The following is a 27,291-nucleotide window of genomic DNA, read 5'->3' as shown; positions in this document are numbered from 1 at the left end:
ATTTACCCACCACAAGAGGCAAGAATACCTACCATTAATCATGCCTTAAAAGGGAAATCAGCACCACTTCCTCCGCCATCCCTCAATGAGTAAAAATATAAAAGTGGTATTTAGGAAGTACTGACGTATTATTATCTTGACATTCTGAAATTAGGTAATCAGATTAGCAATTTATTATTTTAAAAATGAATAAATGAATATTCCAGTGAAAACTAAAAAGGCCTAAGGTAGTATCCTAAGTAATTTTTATGTATTTTATTATTACATATTTACAAAAACCTAATGAGGTAATATTATCCCCAACTTACAGATGAAGAAAGTGAAGCCCAGGGAAGTTCAGTAACTTGCCTAAGGTCTCACACCCAACAACTGGCAGGGCTAAGAGTTAAACCATTGCTTTTAAAACCTAACCCATATCACCTCCATACATTAATAATTCTTGCATATGTTTTGTTTTGTTTTTAATCAAAAACTGAGCAACTCACTCCTAACTTGCTGGTAATCCATGGGAAAAATAAGGCCAAATCCTCTTCTCTTCTCATCCTTTCAATGTCCCCACTTTCCCATCTGTCCCAGGAAAAGAAAAGGAAGAGGCCAAGTATATGTATTCCTTCTAAACCAGGCAAATATATTGAAAAGTTTACTTGGGGTCCCAAAACATGCATTCTCAAGGGGGGGACAAAATTTATTTGAGGGGTCAAAACCTCAGATATTATAATGATCTGTGGCCCTCCAAACCTCTATGATACTCAACAAAATCTTATTTTTCAGAATTTCACTTCTCTTCTTAGAGAGATTTTAAATCTGGTCTAATTTTCTCCTTTGAGAGATAGTGAAAAAAAAAGTTGAGATTCTGCAGGTGAGAATCCACCCAGAATTGAAACATGGTTGAGAATGCCACAAGTGCCCCACCTCCATAAGCATTCCTTCCCTGAATCTGCTCACTGTTGACTGCTAACCGGCTGTAGGATCTTTCCCAGAATTCCTGATTACTTGCCAGAGCTTACCAAACATGCCCTTCACATATACAGAAGTTTCTACGCAACTATTCCAAAAAAGGAAAAACCGGGAAGACTAAGTCACACTCAGTTAAGCTGCTCTCTTTGCTGCAGCCCACCAATGGGCACAGTGACTCTGAGAAGTGACCGCAGGCACAGTCCAGAGCTCGGTTGTCTTGGAGCATCTTCTGAAAGAACAAGCTTTGGGAAATGCAGCTTCAGATAACAGTCACCTGGCGCCAGGACCAGTCCAGCACTCGGGACGTGGCGGGAGGCTGAGAATCCTTGCTGATCACATTTTCTTTCTTTCTAAATTTAGAATGTTCTTATCCTCATCTCTGCTCCTGCCAGACTGAACCACGGAAAAAGCTATACAATAGAAGGTAGAAGTGGGGTGGGGGGGAATCTACACATTTTTGTTTCTGTTACAGTCTACATAGGTAAAAGTATTACCATCTACCCCCTCCTCAAAAAACACACCCTGCCTGCTATTATTACATTGTAAAGGGATTTTGGAAAATGTTAATGAGTATATGCAAATTGATTTATTTAGCAGAAACAGTAGTTACAGACCAGACTGAAGAAGGAGAGGAGAGAAGCAGAGCTCTGCTAAGAATTCCTCCTGTGAGGGGAATCTGCTAAAGAAGATAAGGCAAAATGAAGACCAGAGAAGATAGACTGTCACAAAGATCACACAGGAAATCTGCAACAATGCCAAGAACACAGCCCCAAGATCCAAGCCAGAGCACTGTCTGCCATTGTACAGCCAGACTTTATTTTAACAGCATAAACTAAAAGAAAATACTCCAGAACAGTGAAATTGCCCAATCACCAGTAGCCTTTTTAAGGATTTCTGTACAGCATATTTCATTTCCTCCACGCAGCAGGACCACCTTCTTTGTTCAAATTTCACCCAAATGATCCTAATCCATGTTGCTAAGACTAGTCCTTCCTCAAAGAGTCACTTGGCAAAGCAAAGGAACTTGGACACTGGCCAATAACAAAGTGTTTCCAACCTGAAATTTGAGAGGAGGTGTACAGGCTTTGTCCACCTCCTTCTCCTTCTAAGCCGAGTAGCTACTTCCTGCATACAAGCATTTGGTTTGGCCCTACCTTCCTTGTGCCCACCAGAATCCTTTAATGGCACAGACATGTCTCCTGCATAATTTTTTTAATTTGTTTTGTGACCTAAAGATACCTGTATTGCACTTTTTATGGCCATGGATCTTAATCTCCCCTGTTTCAGAAATTGCACCCAAGGCTGCAAGAAATCCTAACTATATAGTATGTTGCTTTATGCAGCATTTTTCACTGACATCAAATCCATTTAGTATCCATTTTTGGGACCATTAAGCATGTTCATCAGAGACTTTTTTTCTTTGTGCTTTTAAAAAATAAAATTCTTCTAAACTTGTGCTTGTGCACAAGGACAAGGGATTTGAATGATGTTTCTTGTGATTATTCTACTTAATCAACAACCCCATATGTGACCCCAGAGCATCTTGTGCATTTCTAAGCCATGTGTTTGCAATTGGCAGTTGCTCTTTGAGCAGAGCCAGCATATGTTTTTTGGCTTTTGAATTCAATTTCAGCAGCCTTGAGAAGGCACACATAGCTGGGCAGGAATTTGAATGGTATTAGCTTAATTTGGATTCTGTAGAAGCCAGATAGCTATCCACCCATCTGTTTGCTCCAGGATGTCCATCTGCATGTGCACACCAATTGCTCACTTAGTTCCAGGCCCCTTAAAGAACAAAAGGTAGGCAGTCTACATCTGCTGGGAAAAAAGCCTGGGCATGATGAACACAATAAGTCTGGAGAAGGTTTTGCTGAGTGCAGGTTTTTAATTAATCAGTGAAGCTTGCTTGATAAATTGCTCACCCCTTGGGCTGTATCTTTCACATCCTCAAACATCTGGAGGGGAACTAGAAGGAAAATGCTCTGCTCATCCCAAAGAGCCAGATGTGTGCCATCACATGGAAGGAATGTCCAGATGCTGGACATCTCTATTACATTCCTCCAATTGAGGCCTTTGAAAGTCAGATGAAGGACTGCCAACTGAGGCTTACTCAGTGTGGTGGAGAGCACTTTCTGCCACTTTGAATTCTTTAGAAGGGGTGGGGATATAAATAAATAAGCAAACTCATTTTATTGTGAGACTACGGATTCCTTTCTTTTTCAAATTACCACTCTATTTTTAAGCAGACTTCATTAGGTACATGTGAGTGTGTGAGAGTGTTTACCTGAGTATATGAGTGTGTGTGTTGGCTAGAGCAGGGATTTCAAAAAAGGCTACCAGGCATCATTACCTAAAAAACTTTCTAGAAATACAGATCCAAACTGCACCTATTAAATCAAAATCTTCACTTTCAGAATTCAGAAATCAGAATCTCTAAAATATACCCAGTTGGTTCTGTCATCAGAGCGCCAAGTGGCATTTGGTAAGAAGAAGTAGGGAATATATAATAATAATATTTACTACTGGTTAACTTTAATTGAACTGCCATGCACTATTTTAAAATTTGACATACATCTGATTAAGCATTTACAACCATCATATCACATACGTACTATAGTATTTACATTTTAGAATTGAAGAAATTGAAGTTCGATCACAAATCTGGTCTAAAAGAGTTGGTTCTCACTGAAATAAAAGCTCCCGCAAGGCCAAGGCCAAGGCCAATGTCATTATCAGCACCCTTCCCCAGCCCTAAAACTCTCCAGCTGATGAGCTATATCAGGAGATCAATCTAGCCTCTGATCTAGCCAACATGTTTGTTTTACAGATGAAGAAACTTTGACCTGGAGTATAAGTGACTGTTCTGGAAACACCCAAATAAGAACTTAAATTTTCTGATTTTGTCAGAGTTCTTATAAAAGCATCATGCTTCTGGTTTAGTAACTAATCTCTCTCCATGATTTAATCATTAAAAAATCCCCAAATTTAATGGTGCTCAATTAATTTCCTAGAAGTTTATGGCTTAATGATCTCTGGGACTTAATGGTTAAGTTTTAAGGATTTCTGCTCTTAATCTTCTAGAACCCCATAGTGCACATTTATAGGATCTTGGGTTTGTTTGTTTGTTTATTTGTTTTGGATCCAGATAAGAAATATTTCCAAATTCATCTTAGAAGTCTACTTTTACTATCCCAGCTCTATGAACATATATTTAGGGGATAAAAAAGTGGAAGAAAAAATGATTACCTTGTGGCTCTTGGAGACACCAGACACATTTCGACAACTTTCCCTAAGTCTCCCAACTCACACATTGCTTATTGCTAAATTTTCAGTTAACATGGGGTGCTTGAGATTTAGATCTCCACAATCTGCCCACTATCATATTTTGGACATTTCCTCTTTCCATCCCACACTCAAGATTTTATTGTTGGCATTATTAAATAACTTCCCTGAAACTTAAATAACAAGACCAGGCATGGGGGCTCCTACTGTTTAGTGAAGTGTGGCCGTGGATCTATTTGGATTCACAATTGCCACTTGGCCTAAAATTGCACATTGAAGAGTTGAGTCACTGAGATAAAAAATTTACAGTTCAGACTTCTACTGATATACATGTCAGCGTGTGCCTGCAAGGTGGCAGAGGTGGAAAAAACACACAAGTCAATCACCCTGTTCCTGCTATAAACCTTTAAAATGGCCAGGTTTATTGTCCTTTCTTCAAGGACTTGGTGACTTTATCCTTTGCTCCCAAGCTCAGAGTGTCGGTGATTCTTATTTATTATAGAAATAAAACTTCACACAACTGTGGGAACAGCTAGGGATATAAGGATCCAAAAGAGGGCATCACAACTTAGGCCTCCCAAGGCACTGCACTAGTGGACAAGTCAGCATTTGCCAGAGTTGCTGGGAAACCAGGTAGCATGTCCATCTACCAAGGTGGGATGGCAGAGAACAGCCAGTGCAGAAGTCTATGGAAGACAGGCCTGGGCTGCTGCTGGCCAGTCAATAAGATGAGCTTGACATGGAGTGGGGCAGAACAAAGGGAAGGTAGACCCCACCATTGATTCTCTGGCCAACACCATGGAGGAACAGGGAGAAGACCTGAAAACCACTCATACCTCTGCATTTCTCTGTCACCACATCTAACCACAACCATCTTCAGAAGGTAATGGCTGCTGCTTTTTTTCCACCTTTCCAACATCACATAACTTACTCCTTATATGTGTCTAACTCATAGAAGGGTTCTAGGAGGTGTAGTTCCAGCTTAACCAAGTCAACACAGTATAAAACTACCACAGTCCACCCTGTTTTAGGTAGACATCCATATATATCTTTTTAAACCATTTCAAATTCCCAAATAAAGACATGAGAAATATTACATTTACACCTAATGTGATGGAACTAAAGACAAGCTAAGTCTCTCCCCAGAGTAGTATACAAACTCCCATGTGTTACTTTATATATCTTTGCGTGGTGACATCACATGAAACCACTTGTAAAGTAAGACTACAATTTTCTCTTCTAGTAAACTGGTCATAGGGAACTCCCAGTGACACTGTAAGTGGAGGTTCTGGTCCAGACCACCACAATAAAACAATTATCTTAGTAAAGCAAGTCACAGAAATATTTTGGATTTCCAGTGCATATAAAAGTTGTTTACAAAAAAAAAGTTGTTTACACTATACTGTAGTCTATTTACCTCTAAAAAAATCAATGTACATTTCTTAATTTAAAAGTACTTTATTGCTAACCATTATCTGAACCTTCAGACAGTAGTAATCTTTTTGTTAGTGCAGGGGTCTTATGTTGATGTGGATGAAAATGCAATATTTGTGAAGTGTAATAAATGAAGTATGTCTGTACACATCTACTATTGCAAATACCCTTGGGAGTCATCACCTGATGAAGTCCACAATAATCCAATGTTGGTTCCTAAAATTCATATGCCTTTTGCACAGGCCAGACAGGCGACTTATATGGAAATGTGGCAGTATTCACTATTTCTGATTTTCAAGCCCTTGATAGTGGCAGTATCTGCAGAAATGCCATAATGCTAGAATCTTCTACTTGGTCTTTTCCATAATAATAGTCATCAGTCATTCCATGCAGGAGGGAAGCAGTGCAGGTATTCTGCCAGTGCTCATATATTACAGTCTATTCCAATTGTGTATTGCAGAACTAGAGACAGCATAGGATGGGTTCAGAGACACATTTAGCTCACTGTGAAATGAACCTAAGTCAAAACCCTATTAAACAACTGACTTCAACAATCCTCTCCTCTGGCTGATGGATCATAGGAGCATTTCAAGTCCCTAGAAAGTAGTGTCATCTCACAACCATTATCTAATAAACCCCTAAAGTCTTCTTTCCCCTTCCCCAAAGCCCAACTGAGAGAAGGGCAAGAGAGAGATTTGCAGTACATGCTGTGGTCATGCTTTATGGTCAGCTGGGATGCAAATGAGCAATTACAGCTGTGCCTACATTTGCTCTGAGAGTCCAAATGGCAGTCACACTCCTCACACTGCTGGACTCCTCTCCAAAGGTCTACTCCTACCCATTGAGGGCATCCAGGCATTGTGCATCCTTACAACCACTGAGGTTCCCCTGATTTTGGAAATCTGAGTCTCTGCAGCTATCCAGAGTGTAAGGATACCTAGACTCTGCTCCCTCTTATGAGAATGTGAGCCCTTGATGAGATTCTTTAAATGTAAATCTGTTTGTACTTTAGAAAAAAAGACCATATAAGCCAGGTATTATAAATATCCTCCGCATTCATTTCTTGGACTGCTAGAACAAATTGCCACAAACTGAGAGGCTTAAAACAACAGAAACTTATTCACAAACAATCCTGGAGCTAGAGCTTAGAACTCAGTGTCAGCAGGTTTGTGCTCCTTCTAAAAGCTGTAAGTGGAGAATCCTTCCTTTCCTCTTCCACTCTACATTGACCCCAGGCGTTCCTTAGCACGTGGCAGCATCACTCCAATGTCTGCCTCTATTTGCACATGGACTCCTCTCCATGTGAATCTCACAGGTACTTTCCTCTTCCTATAAGGGCACCAGTCCTTGGACGTAGGTACCACCCTACTACAGTTTGAACTCAACTAATTACATCTGCAAAGAAACTGATTCCACATAAAGTCATATCCTCCAGTTCTGGGTGAACATGTGCTTTGAGGATATTCATAAATCTCCTGATCCTTCTGACAGTATTTCTCAACCCTGACAATCTTGTAAGCACTTGGTGGTTCCCATTAGACCTGAGCTGCTTGGGTCCCACTGCCCCCTCCTGAGATTGTGCTTCAGTCTTGCTGGGATGGAGTCCAGGCATTGTAACCAAACAAATGGAGGTCTGACCACCTGCTACAACAAAAGCCAAATTCGTGAGGCAGGTGCTGGTGCAAAAGCGAAGAGGTTTTATTCATGTGCCACACAACCTGGCAGAATGGTGGACTCCTGTCTCAAAAACCATCTCCTCTTCCCACTCAAGCCCACCTGTTCTTATAAAGATAGGGAGCTGAGGGCTTTTTTAATCCAATTATCTTTCTAGTTTTGGGCACACTCCATGTAAGAACCTCCCCCTGCCACCATCTCGGTTAATAGAGAAGACTTCCCAGCACTCCAACTCACTATCTACAATAACAGCACCAGTGCTTTTTCAAGCTCCCCAGGTGATTTTTACTGGCTGTGGAAATCTACCTGGTGTTTGACACTTCATCCAGTTTAGATCCAGCAGGAATTCAGGTCTCTGCCCCCGTCAGCTCCATCTCCAAGTCATTGCTGAAGTCACCTGTCTAGCCCACCTGTCTTGCAAGATCTACAGTCACTATCCAATTTTTTGCCTTAAAAAACTCAGGACACTGCATCTAAATGGTCAGAGTTACATCTTACACACAGTAAGTACTGCTCATCCTGGATCCCTTCTATTCTGGTATTATTTTTACTTTGGGTATCTATGCTATATTGTCCCTAAAATACCCCAGGAAGTGAATTTCTGCTCTGCACTTCTTGGTTGCCTGACATATCTCAGCCTTTGTGGGGTCACCTCTGCATGCACCCTAGGTACGTAGTGTAAGGGACAAAGAAGCCAGTGACTCTCAAACCAGTAATTAACAGATGAATCATAAAAAAGGGACCAGGAAATGACATTCCACAGCTCCTCACACATATCTCTGGGATCAAAAGGAGGAAGATTGTCATTATCAAACACAGAAAAATGGGAAGGTGTAGCCAGATAACTGCAAATAAGTTGGAGATAGACCTATAACTAGATTACCCTTAGTTAATCAGACCCTTAGTTAAGTAGTTAATTGTGTTAAGATTGTGAACCCAGATTAACCAATAATGGAGAAACAGGGGAGAAGGAGGGGGGGGAGCTAATTGCATTAGTATAAAACCAGTTTACTTTGTCTACTTCAGGCGTGCATGCCTTTGGCTGGCTGTGCCCAGCTCTACAGGCCCATGAATAAACAAATGCCTCATTTTGCTGCTGAAGTCCTGTGTCCCAGTGTTTTATTGTAAGTGTTTCTCACAATAGTAACCTCAGAAATCACAGTCTTCTCCTAATGTTCCATCAGCAGAGTAATTCTTGTTGGTTTGGGTGTACCCTGGATGGTGGACAGGCCCCATCTACATTCTTTTCAGTTTCCAGAGCCCAGCCTTCAGAGCTCCCTTGCTCTCTTCCAACATGCACACATGTACCTAAGTTTTGTTTGGCAAAGCCTTACCCAATGGCCCCATTTTCCTGCCTTTCCTGTGTCTTCACATATCATTCCTTAGCCCAGCTTCATGGACTTAAGCTTGAATTCACACAAAAATATTTTGCATGTCTACTGCTCTAGGTCTGACATGTTTCATTTTGGGAAAACTCACCTACTGGTTTAAGTTTTCATTTAGGATAAAATCTAAGACTAGCTTCCCAATACTGAATCACTGGTAGACTTACTTTAAAAAGGAAGTCTTCCATAGATCAAAGATGGTGGAGAAGTAAGTGGAAGCTACACTAACTTCCTCCCAGGACCATTCTGGAATTACAACTTAATTGTGGAGAAATCATCCAGAATAACCAACTGAACACTAGCTGGAGAGAAGCCTTATAACTACTGACTAAAAGAAAAGGCCTCTTCATCACATCATGATTGGTAGGAAGTGCAGAGACATGAAAGGGCTCGGTGGGCTCTCACAGGTCACAGCTGAAGGGACTGAGAAACAGCTCAGCAGCCTGAGGTTCCCCCTGAGAAGGACAGGGGCCTAAACAACCAGCTGGTCTTCCCAGCTTACAGCAACAGAGCAGAAAGTAAGATAGCACCCAGCTTTGAAAAGTGAAAAGCCAAAGGGTTTTTTTTTTTCTTTTTTTTTCTTTTTTTTTCTTTTGCTGGCCTGAAAGAAAGAGCTGGAGACAAAGAGCTCTTAAAGGGATCACGTTCAAAAATAGATAGGCACCCACTTACCATGGGCTCCAGTAGAGGAAGGGCAGAGAGGACTAGAGATATTTAAGTAGAGTTTGGGGTGGTGGCTTTGAGGAGAGAACTGCAGATGCAGCACACCTGATCCCAGTGCTGACTCATTTCCCATACTACAGGCAGACCACTCCCTTCCCAGTGCCATTAACCTGAGGGGAAGCAATAGCCCTGCCCACAGAAATTAATCTTCCCCACCCTCCGTATTTAAGCCTGGTGGCTGAACACAGATTGAATAGATTAACAACTAAAGGAGACAAACAAAGGCAATAGATCTCTGGTAGTCTCCAACTGGCTGCATAGACCCAGACTGGGACACAATCTGACACCACCAGTGGAAGACCCGGGAAGTGCAGATCAACCTAAGAAGCAGAAACAAACAAGAAGAGACACAAAAATTGAAAGACAAAGAAACAACCCTGCTTGAAAGGAAAGGAGGTATCCCCAGAAAGAGTACTAAATGAAAAAGAGGTAATCAAACTATCAGACATGGAATTCAAACTGTGTATTATAGGGAAGCTCAATGAGGTCAGCAGGCTCAAAGAAAACTACAAAGAACTCCAGAGAAACTACAAGAAACTTACTGAGAATTACACCAGCACTAAAAAGAACATAGAAGCTATCAAAAAGAGCCAGGAGGAAATGAAGAATACAATTTCTGAATTGAAGAACAGGTAGAAGGAATGAAAAGCAGAAAATTGGAACAGTGAGCTGGAGGACAATGTGAAAAAAAATTACCAGACAGTGCAACTAAATGAAAAAAGACTAAAAAAGAATGAAGAGGTTTTAAGAGAGCTGAAGGATAACATGAAACATAATAATATCTGTATCATAGGGATACTAGAAGGAGAAGAAGAGGAGCAAGGGATAGAATACCTGTTTGAAAAAGTAATGCCAGAAAACTTCCCTAACCTGATGAGAGGAAAAAGTCACACAAGTCCAGAAGGCAGAGAGGGTCCCAATTAAGATGAAACCAGACAGGCCCACTCCAAGACACATTATAATTTAAATGGCAAAACTCAAGAACAAAGAGAGAATCCTAAAAGCAGCAAAAGAGAAACAGCTAATAACATACAAGGGAGCTCTGATGAGGCTATCGTTAGATTTCTAAACAGAACTACTACAAGCCAGAAGAAAATGGCAAAAAATATTTGAAACAATGAAAAACAAAGGCCTACAACCAAGACTACTCTACCCAGCAAGGCTTTCATTCAAAATGGAAGGTGAAATAAAGAATTTCCTAGACAAAAGAAGGCTAAAAGAATACATTTCCACCAAACCAGCATTGCAAGAGATGCTAAAGGGTCTGCTCTGAGATGAAGAAACAGAGAGAGATAGAGAGGAACACAGGTACAAAGGGGGGAAATGACAGTGAATAACTACCTATTGGTAATAACCTTAAATGTAGATGGATTATGTGCACCAATCAAAAGACACAGGGTAGATGAATGGATTAGAAAGCATGACCCACATATATGCTGTCTACAAGAGACCCGACTCATAACAAAAGATCTATACAGACTGAAAGTAAAGGGATGAAAAAAAATATTTCAAGCAAATAGACATGAAAAAAAAGCCGGGGTAGCAATAGTTATATCAGACAAAACAGATTTCACAGCAAGGGCCATAAAAAGAGACACAGAAGGACATTTTGTAATACTTAAGGGAACAATCCATCAAGAAGATATAACCCTGAGCCCTGTCTGCTGTGGCTCAGTGGATTGAGCGTTGGCCTCCAAGCCAAGTGTTGCTGGTTCAATTCCCAGTCAGGGCACATAACTAGGTTGCACGTCAGGTCCCCAGTTGGGGGCGTGACTGAGAGGCAACCACACAGTGATGTTTCTCTCCCTGTTTTTCTCCTTTCCTCTCTTTCTCTAAATAAATAAATAAATTATTTTTAAAAAGAAGATATAACCCTGATAAACATGTAGGCACCCAACATAGGAGCATCCAAATATATAATGAAAATCTAGGAAGACTACAAGAATGATAGCAACAGCAACACACTTATAGTTAGGGAATTTAAGACCCCATTGTCAACAATGGACAGATCTTCGAAGCAAAGAAACACCAAGGATACTGAGGCATTGAACAATACTCTTGATCAAATGGCTTTAGTTGATAGACATAGAACTTTTCACCTCAAAGAAGCAAAATATACGTTCTTTTCAAGTGCACATGAAATGTTTTCCAAGATAGACCACATGGTAGGACATAAAACAAGCCTCAACAAATTCAAGAAAATTGAAATTATATCAAGCATCTTCTCAGGTCACAATGCCTTGAAACTAGAAATCAACTTCAAAGGAAAAACTCAAAAACATTCAAACTCATGGAGAATGAATAACATGCTATTAAATAATAAATGGGTTAACAACAACATCAAGGAAGAAATCAAGAAGTTTCTGGAAACAAATGATAATGAACACACAACAGCCCAGAACCTATGGGACACAGCAAAAGCAGTCCTGAGATGAAAGTTCATAGCAATACAGGCCTACCTTAAAAAGATAGAAGAATCTCAAATAAAAAATCTAACCCTACAGCTACAAGAACTAGAAGAATGTCCGGCCAAGATGGAGGCTTAGATGGACACGCTCGGTCTCCTTCTACAACTAGAGAGGAATACAACTACTTCAAAACAAAAGATAACTAGAAATTCCAGAAAATAAAGCTACACGGAAGCCCAACGTATGAAGTTATAAACGAGCGGCGCCCTTTGGGCAGGTAAGAAGAGTGAAAGGGGGCGGTGTTTTTGCGGTAGCACCAGGGACAGCAGCAGGGAGAGCAATCTCAGCTGCAGTCTAACCCCGGCAGCTTGCAACCTCAACGCTGGGAAAAGCAGCCACCGCATCACCTTGAACATTGAGGCTCAGAGGGCAGGAGGATGGATCCTGGTCTCCTAGCGGAATAACTGCAGGAATCCATCTTGGACCCCCGCCCCCACATAAAGCGCCACAACACTGCGAAATAGGTTGCAGATAGCCACTGGTCGCTGGGCAGTGACGACAAAGCGCCACAGCATGGCGAGAAAGGTTACTGGTCCGCCGCCGGTCACTGGGTTGTGACAACAAAGGGCCACAGCACGGCGAAAAAGGTTGCGGATCGCCGCTGGTCGCTGGGTTGTGACGAGTACACAGGGACTGCCCCCTATAGCTGGCCCAAGAAAACAAAATGCATCTGTCAAAATGAGGCAGACAACTATAGAAATCCCAGTGGCGCAGCTGACCAGGCAACAGATGAAGAATCTGACAGATGAACAAATAAGAAACCTGTCAGAGGCTCAGTTCAGGGCCATTGTTATCAGGTGGCTTACAGAATTAACAAAAGGTCTGGAAAAAGATGAGAAAGAATTGAAAAACACTCACACTGAAAGGAACAAAACCACATACGAAACAGATGGTGAGGAAATAAAATCCAGAGTTCAAATCAACAAACCAGAACATAGAGAAGGAACAGTCAACTAGTGCAGAGAGAGGAAACGGGAAGCAAGGAAAATGATGAGAAGATCGGAAACCTCTGGGACAGCTATAAGCGGGCCAACATCCGAATCATAGGGTTGCCAGAAGGTAAAGAAGAACTAGAAACTGAAAAATTAAGTGAAAATATAATAAAGCAGAACTTCCCAAACTTGGGGAAGGAAATAGACTTATAGGTCCAGGAAGCACAGAGAGTTCCAAAAAAACTGGACCCAGGGAGAACCACTCCAAGACACATTATAATCAAAATGTCAAAAGTTAAAGATAAAGAGAGAATCTTAAAAGCAGCAAGAGAGAAGAAAAGAATCATGTACAAAGGGGTCCCAATTAGACTATCAGCTGACTTCTCAAGGGAGACCCTGCAGGCAAGAAGGGACTGGCAAGAAATATTCAAAGTAATGAAAATCCAAAACCTACAACCACGAATACTTTATCCAGCGAAGTTGTCATTCAGAATAGAAGGGCAGATAAAGTGTTTCCAGGACAAAATAAAAGTGAAAGAGTTCATTAGATCCAAACCATTGTTATATGAGATGTTAAAAGGACTGGTTTAGAAAAAGGAGGATCAAAACTATGAACACTAAAATGAAAACTGCATCACAAGAAACAACAACAGAAGCTAGGGAATTGAAACAAAGGCAAACTAAATAGGCAATGAGAGTGGAAAAAGAACTATAGGTATGGGGAGCATATTGGGGGGAGGTCAGCAGGGGAGGGGAAGGGGGAGAGGGAGGGAGATGGTATAGGAATTAAGAAACATTGTAGGAGGAAATGGAATAGACAGAGAGGTTGAGAAGAACTATATGCACAACCAATTGACATGGACTAAAGGGAGGGACAAGGGGAGGGAGGGGGGCCACCGGGTGGAGGGGAGCAGAGGGAAGGGAAATTGGAACAAATGTAACACTGTAATCAATAAAACACATAAAAAAAAAACAAGGACTAGAAGAACAACAACAAACAGAGCCCAGAGAAAGTAAAAAGAAGGAATCATCAAGATCAAAGCAGAATTAAATGACATAGAGACTAAAATAATTCAAAAGATCAACAAAAGTAGGAGCTTGTTCTTTGAAAATTTAAACAAAATTGACAAGCCTTTAGCCAGGCTCATCAAGAAAAAAAGAGAGAGGACCCAAAAAAACAAAATCGGAAATCAAAGAGGAGAAATCACAACTGATCCCAAACAAATACAAAGATTGTAAGAAATTACTTTGAACAAATGTATCACAAAAAATTTGACAACCTGGATACATAATCTTCCAAAATTGAATTGGAAGAAGCAGAAGGACTTCTGGCCAAGATGGAGGCCTAGACTGACGTGCTCCATCTCCCTCCACAACTAAGAAGGAAGAGAACTACTGGTAAACCAGAAATAACTAGAATTTCCAGAAAATAAAGCTACATGGAAATCCAACATATGAAGTTATAAAGAAGTGGTGCTCGTCCAGATGGGTAGGAGGGTCAAAGCCAGGGCAGAGAGGTCAAGCTGTGCTATTGTCAGCAGCTGTGGCAAAGGCAGCAGGGCTGTGGTAAGCACAGACACCCACATTTAAGGGGAGGAAAGAAGTGCCTGGGGAGCACCTGTGGCTGCAGAACAAACTCATCAGCACATGATTCTAACGCTGGGGAAGGCAGACCCTCATAGCCTTGGGCTGTGAGGGACAGAGGGCGTGGGGACAGAGGAGGAGACTCCCAGTCTCTCAGCGGAGAGTGAACAGCAGGAATCCATCTTGGACCCCTACCCCCACACAAAATGCCACAGTGTGGTGAGAAGGGTCGCCCGGTAGTGACGAGTGCACAGGGCTCTGCCCCCCTGTAGCATAGGAGGTGTGACAGTCACAGCCAGGAAAGAAAGGTACTGTAAACACAAATTGTCAGGATGGCAGGGATCATGATAGAGATCCCAATCACTCAGCTGATCAGACAGCAAATACATGATTTATTGGACAAGCAGTTAGGAAATCTTTCTGAGGCACAGTTCAGAGCTCTGGTTATAAGAAAGCTTACAGATCTAACAGCGGATCTTAATCAAGACAAGGATGGAATGAAGGCTAGTCCTGATGAAATGAATGAAAATGTGAGGGAAGGAAAACCAGGGATCAAATCAACAAATCGGAACATAGAGAAGGAACAAACAAAGTATAGAAAGAGGAAACAAAAAGTGAAGACAATGAAGCCTCGCTGGTGTGGCTCAGTGGATTGAGCGTCAGCCTGTGAACCAAGTGTCGCTGGTTCGACTCCCAGTCAGGACACATAACTAGGTTACACGTCAGGTCCCCAGCTGGGGGCATGAGTGAGAGGCAACCACACAGTGATGTTTCTCTCCCTCTCTTTCTCCCTTTCCCTCTCTCTAAAAATAAATAAACAAACAAATAAATAAATTATTAAAAAAACAAAAAACAGAAAAATTCATAGTTAGATGCCAGGCCTACAAAAACATAAATACTTAACATAAAAAAGAGAGAGGCATTTCAAAGTTTAAAACAGAAAGTGAGAACAATGAGGAGAAACTCAGAAACCTATGTGACAGCTATAAGTAAGCCAACATCTGAATCATAGGGTTGCCAGAAGGTGGAGAAGGTGAAAAAGAGGAACTAGAAATTGAAAAAATGATGAAGCAGAACTTCCCTAACTTGGAGAAGGAAATAGACTTACAGGTCCAGGAAATGCAGAGAGTTCCAAAAAAACTAGACCCAGGGAGAACCACACCAAGACACATTATAATCAAAATGTCAAAAATTAAGGATAAAGACAGAATCTTAAAAGCAGCAAGAGAGATGAGAATTACATACAAAGGGTCCCAATAAGACTATCAGCTGATTTCTCAAAAGAACCTCTGCACGCAAGAAGGGACTTGAAAGAAATGTTCAAAGTAATGTAAAGCAAAAGCCTCCAACCACAATTACTCTACCCAGTGAAGCTGTCATTCACAATAGAAGGGCAGAGAAAGTGCTTCCAGGACAAGGTAAAACTGAAGGAGTTCATCAGATCCAAACCACTGTTACATAAAATGTTAAAGGGACTTGCTTAGAAGAAAGAGGATCAAAACTATGAACAGTAAAATGAAAACTGTATCACAACAACCAACAACAGGAGCTAGGGAACTGAAACAAAGGCAAACTAAATAGGCAATGAGAGTGGAAAAAGAATTATAGGTATGGAGAACATATTGGAGGGAGGTCAGTGGGGAAGAAGGAAAGAGAGGGAGATGGTACAGGAATTAAGCATAGTAGGAGGGAGTAGAGTAGATAGAAAGATTTTGAGAAAAACTATATGCACAACCAATGGGCACGGACTAAGGGGGGGACTACTGGAAGGAGGGGTGTCACTGGGTGGAGGGGAACAAATGGAAAAGAAATTGGGACAACTGTAACAGCATAATCAATAACATATTTTAAAATAAATAAATAAATAAACAGAAAGCTAAAACAGACCGATAACAACTAGTGAAAATGAAGCAGTAATCAAAAAACACCTGGCACACAAAAGTCCTGAACTGGATGGATCACAGGTGAATTTTACAAAACATTTAGAGAAGAACTAACTCCTATCCTTTTCAGACAATTCCAAAAAATCCAAGAAGAGGGAAGACTCCCAAACACTTTCTATGAAGCCAATATTACCCTAAACCTAAAACCAGGTCAAGACAAAACAAAGAAAGAAAACTACAGGCCAATATCGCTGATGAACATAGATGCTAAAATCCTCAACAAAATATTGGCAAATCAGATCCAGAAGCACATTAAAAAGATCATACACCACGATCAAGTGGGATTCATCCCAAGAATTCAAGGATGGTTAATATTTGCAAATCAATAAATGTAATACACCACATAAACAAAATGAAAGACAAAAATCACATGATCATATCAATAGATGCTGAAAAAGCATCTGATGAAGCACAACACCCATTTATGATTAAAACACTCAGTAAAGTGGGAAGAGAAGGAGCATATCTCAACATAATAAAGGCCATATAGGAGAAACCTGAAGTCAACATCATACCCAATGGGCAAAAACTGAAAATATTCCCCCTAAGATCAGGAACAAGACAAGGATGTCTACTCTCTCCAGTCTTATTCAACAAAGTCTTGGAAGTTCTAGCCACAGCAAACAGACAAGAAAAATAAATAAATAAAAGGCATCCAAATTGGAAAACAGGAAGTAAAACTGTCATTACTTGCAGATGACATGATAGTGTATGTAGAAAGCCCTATAGACTCCACACAAAAAAAAACTACTCAACTGAAAAAGTGAGTTTGGCAATATAGCAGGATACAAGGTCAATATTCAGAGATTGAAGGCATATCTGTACACCAACAATAAAATATCAGAGATAGAAACAAGAAAAAAATCCCACTTACTATAGCAACAAGAAAAATAAAGTATCTAGGAATAAATTTAACCAAGGAGGTAAAAAACCTGTACTCAGAAAACTGCATAGCACTGAAGAAAAAAATTAAGGAAGATACAAATAAATGGAAGCATATACCATGTTCATGAATGGGAAGAATCAACATCATTAAAATGTCCATACTACCCAAAGCAATTTATAGATTTTATAAATCCCTATTAAAATATCAATGACATATTTCACAGACCTAGAGAAATACTTCAAAAAATTATATGGAACCAAAAAAGACCCCAAATAGACACAGCAATCTTGAGGAAAAAGAGCACAGTAGGAGTAATTACAATACCTGACATCAAACTATACTACAAGGACACTGTAATCAAAAGAGTCTGGTACTGGCATAAGAACAGACATATAGATCAATGGAACAAAATAGAGAGCCCAGAAATAAACCCAGGTCTATATGGTCAACTAATATTTGACAAAGGGGGAAGGAGCACAAAGTGGAATGAAAATAGCCTCTTCAACAAATGGTGCTGGGAGAACTGGACAGGGACGTGCAAAAAAAATGAAACTAGACCACCAACTTACACCATACACCAGAATAAACTGGCGATGGATAAACCTTAAATGTCAGCTGTGACACCATAAAAGTCCTAAAGGAAAACACAGGCAGGAAAATTTCAGATATCCCACACAGCAACATTTTCACTGATATATCTCCTAAAACAAGGGAAATAAAGGAAAGAACAAAAAAATGGGGCTACAACAAACTAAAGAGTTTCTGCTCAGCCAAAGAAAACATCAGCAAGATGAAAGGTGAACCAACCATATGGGAAAACATATTTCCTAACGATATTTCAGACAAGGGATTGATCTCCAAAATATATAAAGAACTTATAAGACTCAACATCAAGAAAACAGACAACCCAATTAAAAAATGGGCAAAGGACCTGAACAAACACTTCTCCAAAGAGGACATACAGAGGGTCCATAGGCATATCAAATAATGCTCAACATCACTGGCCATCAGAGAGATGCAAATTAAAACCACAGTGAGATACCACCCCACACCAGTTGAATGACCACCATCAACAAATCAATAAACAAGTGCTGGCGAGGATGTGGAGAAACGGGAACACTAGTGCACTGTTGGTAGGAATACAAACTGGTGCAGCTACTATGGAAAACAGTATGGAATTTCCTCAAAAAAATAAAAATGGAGCTACCTTTTGAACCAGCAATTCCATTGCTAGGATTATACCCGATGAATCCTAAAACACTAATTCGAAAGAACACATGCACCTGTATGATACAATAGCCAAGTGCTGGAAACAGTCTAAATGTCCATGAGTGGTACAAAAAACTGTGGTACATTAACACAATGGAATACTATGCAGCAGAAAGAAAGAAGGAACTCCTACCATTTGCAACAACATGGATGGAACTAGAGAGAATTATGCTTAGTGAAATAAGCCAGGCAATGAAAGACAAATACCATATGTTATCACCTAATACAGGAAACAAATGAAAAACACAAACAAACAAGCAAAATTGGACCAGTGGTATCTAAAGAAGGAACAGACTAACAGTGATTAGGGGGGATGGGGGAGGGAGAGAAGGGGCAGAAGAAGGGGAAGAGTCTAGTCAGGGAACTAGTATAAATGACCCATGGACATGGACAACAGGGTGGGGATTGATTTTGGGAGAAGGGGTGGGCAGTGTGGGGTGAATCAGTAGGGGACAATGTGGGTCAACTGTAATAGAAAAACAATAAAAAAAACATTGATTGGATGAAAATTAAAGGAAAATACTCAAAATAAATAAATGAAAATAGAATTATTAATTAATTAATTAAATAATATAAAGGAAGCCTCCCCTGCTCCAAAATAGTTACATTGTCCAGCTGTGGAAGGCTATGCTTTTCACGTTTCAACTAAGCTTCCTAGATGAACTAAACCTACATTTATTTCAACTGACTGCTCACAAAACCAGGGATTTCCCATTGTAGAATTGTGCCAAACTGCCTTCCTAAAATAGTACCATGCTCTGCAGAGGTCAGAGCCTGGACTTCCTTGTTATTTTTTTTTTTTAAGTATATTTTATTGATTATATTGTTACAATAGTTCCAATTTTTTTTCCCCTTTGCTCCCCTCCGCCCAGCACCCCCCTTCCCCAACAATCCCCTCTCCAAGTCCATGCCCATGGGTCGTACATACAAGCTCTCCCGCCTCACCCTTTCATATATTTGGACTTCCTTGTTATTGAAGTGCACCTCTGCATGTCAGTAGGGTGAATTAGCTGCAGGAGGCGGGGCCAACCTGCCCTGTGATTGCCAAAGGACCACTAATTATTTCCACCACTTCTAGAATTATCAGCTAATTCTAAAATGTTTAAAATCAGGAAATAATTATAATAGTATATATTATATATAACTCAATCACTATATATTATATTAATATAACATTACTATATAATATATAGTGATTAATATAATTATTTATAATTAATACAATTGATTATATGATTATTAATATAATCATATTAACATGTAATGTGATAGTAATAAGCCATATTTTGTATCAACCAGTGAGCCACAGAAAATTCCTGTGAGCATGCTATCCTTATAACACAGATCATTTGAATTGCATAGCCCAGTGGCCCTGTTTTCTCTCTGTACTTTCCTTTCTAACAGCGAAATTCTTTCTCCATCCCGCTCCTTCCCCACTTGATGATGGCTGTTTTCCTTCAAGTACTTTGCTTGGGGTATTAATATCTTTGTAACAAGAAGACATCTGCCTATTCCTGGAAAACTTATGTAAAGCAAAGGAAGCTAATCAAATACCTCAAAAAAGACACAAAGAAACGTTGCCCAAACGTTTTTCCCCAAGGCTCTTGAAAGCTTTCCTGATGCTTCCTCTGGTTCCACATCAAAGGGAGTTGGCAGGGTGAGAAGACAGTTTCTCTCATGGAGATAGTGCATGAGAACACCAATCCTCACTCTTTTGGGTTTAATTTCAGGCAATGGCTACAAAGCAGAAGCAAGCACAGGCTCCCAGCTCACTGCCGCCCTGAGGCCTCATGGATGGTGCTGGCAAGAACCACCCCCTTGCACCAGTATAACAGAAGTACCAGAGGGAGTCTGAAGGGAACAGAGGAATCAGGTGACCTTGTCACTCTGCTAGCCAGCTGAGTGTTGAGAATGTTGTTCTCCCTTGGGCCTCAGTTGCCCCATATTTAATAGGAAAGGAGTTAAATTTTAGTGGTCCCTCAGTACCATTCAAGATCTAATGATGTGAAATGCTGAGGCAATGCAGCCTACTGACAAAGGTTAGCAACACCTGGCCTCCGTTCTAACACTTTAACTCCAACTGGTGACATTTTTAGTAAAAACAGTCTCCATGACTTGTGTACAAATCAAGATTTACACAAACAGGGAGTTTGTGCTTACCCACTAATGTTTCACCCAGTGCCCTCCCTGCTGGGTTCACCATGGCAAGGAACTGTCCCTGTTGCACTCCTTCCAACCTTAACCTGTCTCAGCTTTAATTTACCTCTGGATTACATGCCTACTCACTACATACCTTGTTCAAACTAAGGTTGCCCCCTAAGAGCTAAACTATGACAGAAACGTTTAACAGATCCACCACAGAAACATGTCGCTTTATACACAGAAGTAACAGAAACAATGTTGAGTGTTCCCCACACCACCTCTTTTGCCAGGAATGCAGGAAGACACTTTCTCAGCCTTCTTTAAAGTTGGGTTGGAACCACATGCCTGAGTTCTCTCCACGAGCATGTGAGCAGAAGGAACGCCCTGCCAGGACGAAGGCAGGCAAAAACAGGTGTGTTCTCCAGGCTGCTCCCCTGTGCAGCTGGAAGTAGAAAAGTCGCAGGTGGCAGAGCTGACATTAAAGTCATTGTTGGTCTCTGAGTCCCATTTGGAGAAGTATCACTAAGAGAGACCCCTGATCACCTCGGATAATGGCATGAGCAAGAAATAAACTTTCTGTGTTAAGCCACTAAGATGTTAGGGTTTGTTAGCACAGCAGAGCACATTTTGTCCTGAAGTTTCAACAGGCCAGTCATAAAAGCACAGAGAATTAGTGTTCCCAACACTAAGGCAGCCCCTGCCCCTCCAAGCCCTGTCCTAGAAGAAGGAGCCTGAGCCCTGGGACTTTTTCTGGCTTCCACTGGCAAAGTCTTCCACAAGATAGAAACTATCATAATGTTTTTAAGTTACCATTTCACTTAGTACCCCTTGTTCTTATTCATGGCTCACCAAAAACCCTTGTGCATATGATTTGGTATCCAATGTAGTTTTGCTAAAAGGAAGAGGATATCAGGTCAGAAGAATTTTGAGTTAAAACTTTCCTGTGACAACTTTAAATTAAACACAATAAGTTACAGCTCTGGCACACTTGCAGCCCCCTGCAGGAGAAAGGCCATAGGCCAGACTAAGGAACTGACTTACAGAGCCATGTTCTGAACAGTGAGGTTCCCAAACCACAGTCTAACTGATGATTCACTCATTCATTCATTCAACAAAGATGTATTGAACATCTACTATATGCCTGTTATAGTCACTGGGGATGTAGCAGTGAAAAATCAAACTCCCTGTTTGCATGAATATTATATTCTGGAGGACAGAGGGCAGCTAATAAATAAGAAAATAGATAAATAGCAATGTATTAGGTGGAAATAAATACTCAGCAGAAAAATCAAGTAGGGTAAGGGGGATAAAGAATGTAAAAAGGCATGGAAGGATTGTTATTTTCTGCATCTCATGGGAAAGATTTCTCTGGTGAGATGACATTTAGCAGGTAACTGAAGAAATTAGGGAGATGGTTGTGTGGCTATTTCCTGGAACCAGAGGAAAGTGTGGTCCAGTGAGAGAAACAATGGTTGCAAAGATCTTGAGGTGGAGCAAGCTTATTTGGTCAAAAAACTGCAGGAATTCAGAGGGGCCTCGTGGATGAAGGAAGGAGATGATAATAAGACTAAGATCAGGGGGCAGATCTCAGAACACATGGGCTCTTGTAAGCCATCACGGGGTCTCTGGCTTTACTCTGAGCAGAATGGGAAGTCATCTAAAGGTTTGGAGCAGAAGAGTAGCTTGCTCTGACTTAGATTTTAAAAGGATAAATATGACTGCTCTATTGAGAAGAGACAGTAGGAGAATATGCAGAATCAAAAAGACCTATTAAGAAATTATTGCTGTAATTCAGGTGAGAGACAATAAAATGGTGGTTCCTGTGACCTATGGCATGGTCAATACAATTCTCTTAGAAATCTAAACCAGTAATACCAGGAGGGAGATTCAGGGTCAGCTGCAGCGAACTCATGAGAAAGATAGCCTACAGGCCACAGTGCACAGAGAGCCTAATCCTGGGATCCTTGACCCCAGACTGCTGCCCTGACTTCCTGGTGCCAGTAGCCTAACCTCTGGGATACTGAACTTTATCTGCCTAGATATACAAAACCTGCCTCAATCAACTGTATCAGTCAGCCATTGCTGCATAACAAACCATCCCAAAACCCAGTGACAAATGATACTACAAAATTATTCTCAGACTGAAAGATCTCCAGGTCAGCTAGGGAAGCTCTATTCCATGTGGTCATTTTGGGGCCTGTACTGAAAAGGCAACAGTTACCTGGAGGTGTTTTTTTCCATAGAGAAGTTAGAAGCTCCCAGAGAGGCAAGTAAAAGCATGTAATGCTTCTTGAGGCCAACGCCTACTGTCACTTCCTTCCACATTCTATTGCTAGAGATCATCACTGGCCAAACCAATATCATCAAGACAGGATAAAATACTTCTACTATACTGGGAAGAACTATAGAGTCACATGGATAAGGGGATGGATACACAAAGGGTGAAAAATTGGAAATAACAATGCAAACTACCACATTACTCATAAGGAACTGAGTCAGTGACCTCAAGTAGGATTTCTCAGACATGAGCATGCATAAGAATCACCTCCAGAACATGTCAAATACAGATTTCTGGGCCTACCCCTCAGAGATCTAGTAGGTCTGAGGTGGGGTCTAAGCATTTACATTTCTAACAAGCTCCCAGGTGAGGTTTACATTACTGGTCTCAGGGTACAAACAAGCAGTGATGACCTACAGCCCCCTCCTAAGGACTGAGTATCAGATCCATAAGACAGTAGGCAGAAACATTTTAATTCTCTAGAGAATATCTAGTATCTCATAATGAAAATGGTAGGGTATCTCCTTAGCCATGCAAGGGAGAACTTATTTGGACACATGTGAGGACAGAGCTTGGGAGAGCCAATGCCTTGTCACCCTGACCTTGAATAACCAAGAGCACACAACTTGATCCAAACCCCTCAATTCTCTCCCTGCCAAATAAGGATTGTAACATCTAAAAAGCATTCTATAATTCTGTGCCCAACATATGTATGCTGAGTTAGCCCTTCCTTCCACTAAGATGATATATAGTTTCTATTCAAATACTTAAGAGTATGGTGTTCGAAATACCTGTTTCTAACTCTGCTTTTCCCGACAGCTGCCTCTGTCTCTTCTTTATGCGTCCCTCCGATGTCTGACACTTATTATGTCCCCAACTTATGTTTGCTGAGTGCATAAATGAATGAGGAAGCAAGATTTCCATCTAATGGGGAGAGAAGACTCACATGACATCATCTAAGAATATGAGGGAATCATAGGATCTGGTCACCCACCCCTGCATCAGGCACTGGCCCTGCTCAGACCTCCAACCTTTCTTAATTTCCCATAGAGCAGTGGTTATCTTCATGGCTGCATATGAAAAGCAGCATGAGAGATTTTTCAAATTTCAATGACCAGGCCACCATCTAAACCATTTAAATAAGAAGCTTAGGGCGGGACCAACCATGAGTAATTCTTTAAGATGCTGATGATTCCCACATGCATCCAGGACTGGAAACAACTGAATGTCAGAGGATGGCCAGCTCTGCAGGCAGCAATGACACCTGCAAGACATACACAGGGGTACTGATGAGTCGTGAATGGAGTTTAAACATCTCTGCAATGGGCTCTAAAGGTATTCAGAATCAACAAATAACCTGGAGAAATAAGAAATAGATTCTCCCAACATTATTATGAAAACAACAGATAAACTGTGATTGTATAAAAGCTGGTTGCCTCTCTAAACCTTAGAGAACCTGTTTTGTCAAGAGTTACAAAAAAGCAACAAGTATTTGGAAGGATCCTTGGCTAATGAATTCAGACCTATGCACTGGCTAGAAGAGGGCATTTGACAGTGGGGCTGGTCTAGTGGCCCCTTGAGGATGAGAGCCATGTGGGACAGGTCCTGCCCATCCCAGAGGGCAGCATATCATGATTGTGCCAGGAGAAAGGTAGAAGAGCACACAGAAAAAGTAGAAAAGGTGAGGGAAAAAGAGACACAGGAGAGCTAGGGAAAGAGAGGGAAAGACATAGAGGAGAGGGACTGAAGGTGAAACTGACCCCTCAGAGGTGAATTTGCTTCTTTTCATTTGGCTGGGACCTTCCCCACCTTGGCCACAAGGCCCCTCTCCAGCAGCTGCTCAATAAGATCCCAGACACAGGGCACAGTGCTTTCTCCTTTCTCACTGTCCCCAAGTGCTCTATGCATCTCCTTATTCCCCCAGGGACAGGAGGTCATGTCCTCTGAACATGGAACATGTGGAACCCCAACTGTGCTCCGAAGTCCCAACTGATAAATACCTGATGGTTTAGGTAGAGGGGAAAATAATGCTGGTGGCTCTGGGCCACTCTTACCAAGATGGTCTTGTTGGTTTCTTGTCACCCAGAAGGTTAAGCACTGACTTCATAAAGTAGTAAAGCCTTTCCCTGCACAAAATTCACATCAGTAGGCAGAGAGCATCTTGACTTGATCAAAGGACTCCATAGCCTCCATAGCTGACACATGTCCAGGAACCTGGAGCAGGAAGCCCATGTAACCACCTGGAATTCACCTTCAAAACTCAGCATTTGGAAACCCATGGTGTGGCCAATTATGTCCATGTGCAGTGTCTCAGAGGTGGTGACAAATGGTGGGTGGACCCTGACTTCTGGCCTGTGTCATACTGTTAAGAAAACACTACATGACCATCCCAACTGTTTCTTTTACAGTAGATACTGTTGACTGTCACAAAGGATCACATCACATAGTGGGACTAAAGAAGTACCCACCTTTTTCATTACCCCAGGAAAAAAAAGGGAGTAAGGAGGTTGAAGAGCTAGGGATTTCTGCTTGGCCAGAGCAGAGCAGACATGCTAACTCAGCTTCTGATAAGATTTCCCCCTCACAGATATAATGGAAAGCCAGTCCAAATTGAGCCATCAGTTCTGCAAGTATCACTCCATCATGGACTGTGTTAGGACCATGATGGGATTTTTCTCAGGGTTTCCATCAAACATACAGCTGGATGGTTCATGTGGCCCTGCAGTAGCTTGTGACACCATCTTGTTTCACCTCATATATGTCAAGTGCTACATGCCTCAAGTAGTTGTAAAGCCCCACCTTCGAAACCTGCATCTGCATAGTTATAATGTCCATTCAGTGACCAGGAGGATCCAAATCAGGCAAATGCCAGACTCAGCTCTGTTTGGACTCAACCTGCAGCAAGCAGTGAAAGGGGAAGAGTGACTGCCTTGTCTGTGGGGTTACAGTAAGAATCCAATAAGATAAAATATGACAAGGGCTTGCAACCCTGCCAGGCACATGGTAAGCCCAATGACTGTGAGTGAATCCCATTATCTGCTTACTCTGTTCCTCAAGAGCCAGTCTGTGGTCTGGTCACCCTCCCCTCATGGCAGCTAGTTCCAGAACCCAATTCTCTTTTTAAGAAGAAAGCCTATTTTTGGCAGGATGTCCCGCTGTGGTGCAAAGAGGCTGGACCACAACTTTCCTCCACTTGCCCACTGCACTATGGGTTCTTGGAGAGCCTTAGGTACTTGGAAAAAGGATCAACAGGCTCTTCAGCCCCCAGGTCTTGCCTTCCTTAACTGCAGCAACTCCATCCATTCTGTACTTGGGACAGAGTATAGGGAGCATGACTAAGAGGTGTCATGCTATTGCCTGTTTATTTGTTGATTTTGATTGTTTTTGGAGAAAAAGAAAATTTTCATGGTGTGTTAAGTTTTTGTTTTCAGAGCTGTAAACATTCAGGAATACTCTCTGTAGCCTCTGCCACATTCACCCACATTTTCCCCCTTCTACCATCCCTCGGTGTTCTCATCTATTTCTTCTTCTCTTCTTCTACTTTGTTTCGTCTTTTCCCTCTCCCCTTTTTCCCTTCTTCCACTCCCACTCCCTCATCCCACCCACCCCTAAGCCAGAGGATGACTCTGGTGGAGGGCAGGGATGATGATCAATAGTGGAGGTCAGGGTAGGAGAAAGAGAAGCATTCCAGCTCCCTTTTCTCCACTTCAGACCTGTGCTCAGATATATCTGCATTAGGTTGAGCAATTTTAATGTGTCTTGAGTGACTGAAAAAAATCAAGAACCCTGCAGACTGTCTGCCTGTCTATTTTAAAAAGTAAACTAAAATCCACTAAAGTGACATGGGGTGAAATATACCTCCTCATATCAGAGTAAATAAATCAGATTGGTAAATATTGACTAAGACTTTAGTATAAGCAAAGTATATGGGGTCTTCGGAGTTTCTGTCTGAATTTATATGTCCCTAAAGAACTTCTCAGCAGGGTAGTTCTAAAGAGAAAGAAAATTATGCTTTCTCTGAGGCCACACCCAACATCCACCCACTAAGGGCATTGGTCCACCTGGCTGACCCCCTACCACCCCAGGCTCAAAACAGTCAGAACTCCTCCTCTACCATGAGAGAAGTGGCCAAAGTCACATCTGGGTTTCAGGTGAGCCCATAGACTCTGGTTCTGAGAGGGTGGGATAGGTATGAGCCAGCAGCCACTCTCTCCTCATGATGCTCCCTCCAGGGAGCATCCCAGCAAAGCCCTGGTCCCTTGCCCTCTCTTCTAGAGCCTTTGGAGCCATTGCCCTCACCCTGTGCTCTTTCTCCCTCTCTCCCTCTCCCCCTC

At 41.5% G+C, this 27,291-nt stretch overlaps 1 long non-coding RNA gene across 1 annotated transcript in view; it reads right to left on the bottom strand.

The window, feature by feature from the left end:
* The window catches only part of LOC150002902 (uncharacterized), a 98,394-nt gene that overhangs the window by 62,207 nt on the left and 8,896 nt on the right, over nucleotides 1-27,291 (bottom strand). The window contains exon 2 of the long non-coding RNA XR_016512645.1: nucleotides 24,122-24,221. This is a non-coding gene — a long non-coding RNA (uncharacterized LOC150002902). The remainder of the gene's footprint in view (nucleotides 1-24,121; nucleotides 24,222-27,291) is intronic.

Source organism: Furipterus horrens, unplaced genomic scaffold (genome assembly GCF_987537825.1).
Source record: "Furipterus horrens unplaced genomic scaffold, mFurHor1.1.pri manual_scaffold_8, whole genome shotgun sequence".
In the NCBI taxonomy this organism is placed as follows: Eukaryota; Metazoa; Chordata; class Mammalia; order Chiroptera; family Furipteridae; genus Furipterus; species Furipterus horrens.
This window is presented reverse-complemented; position numbering and strand designations above follow the sequence as displayed.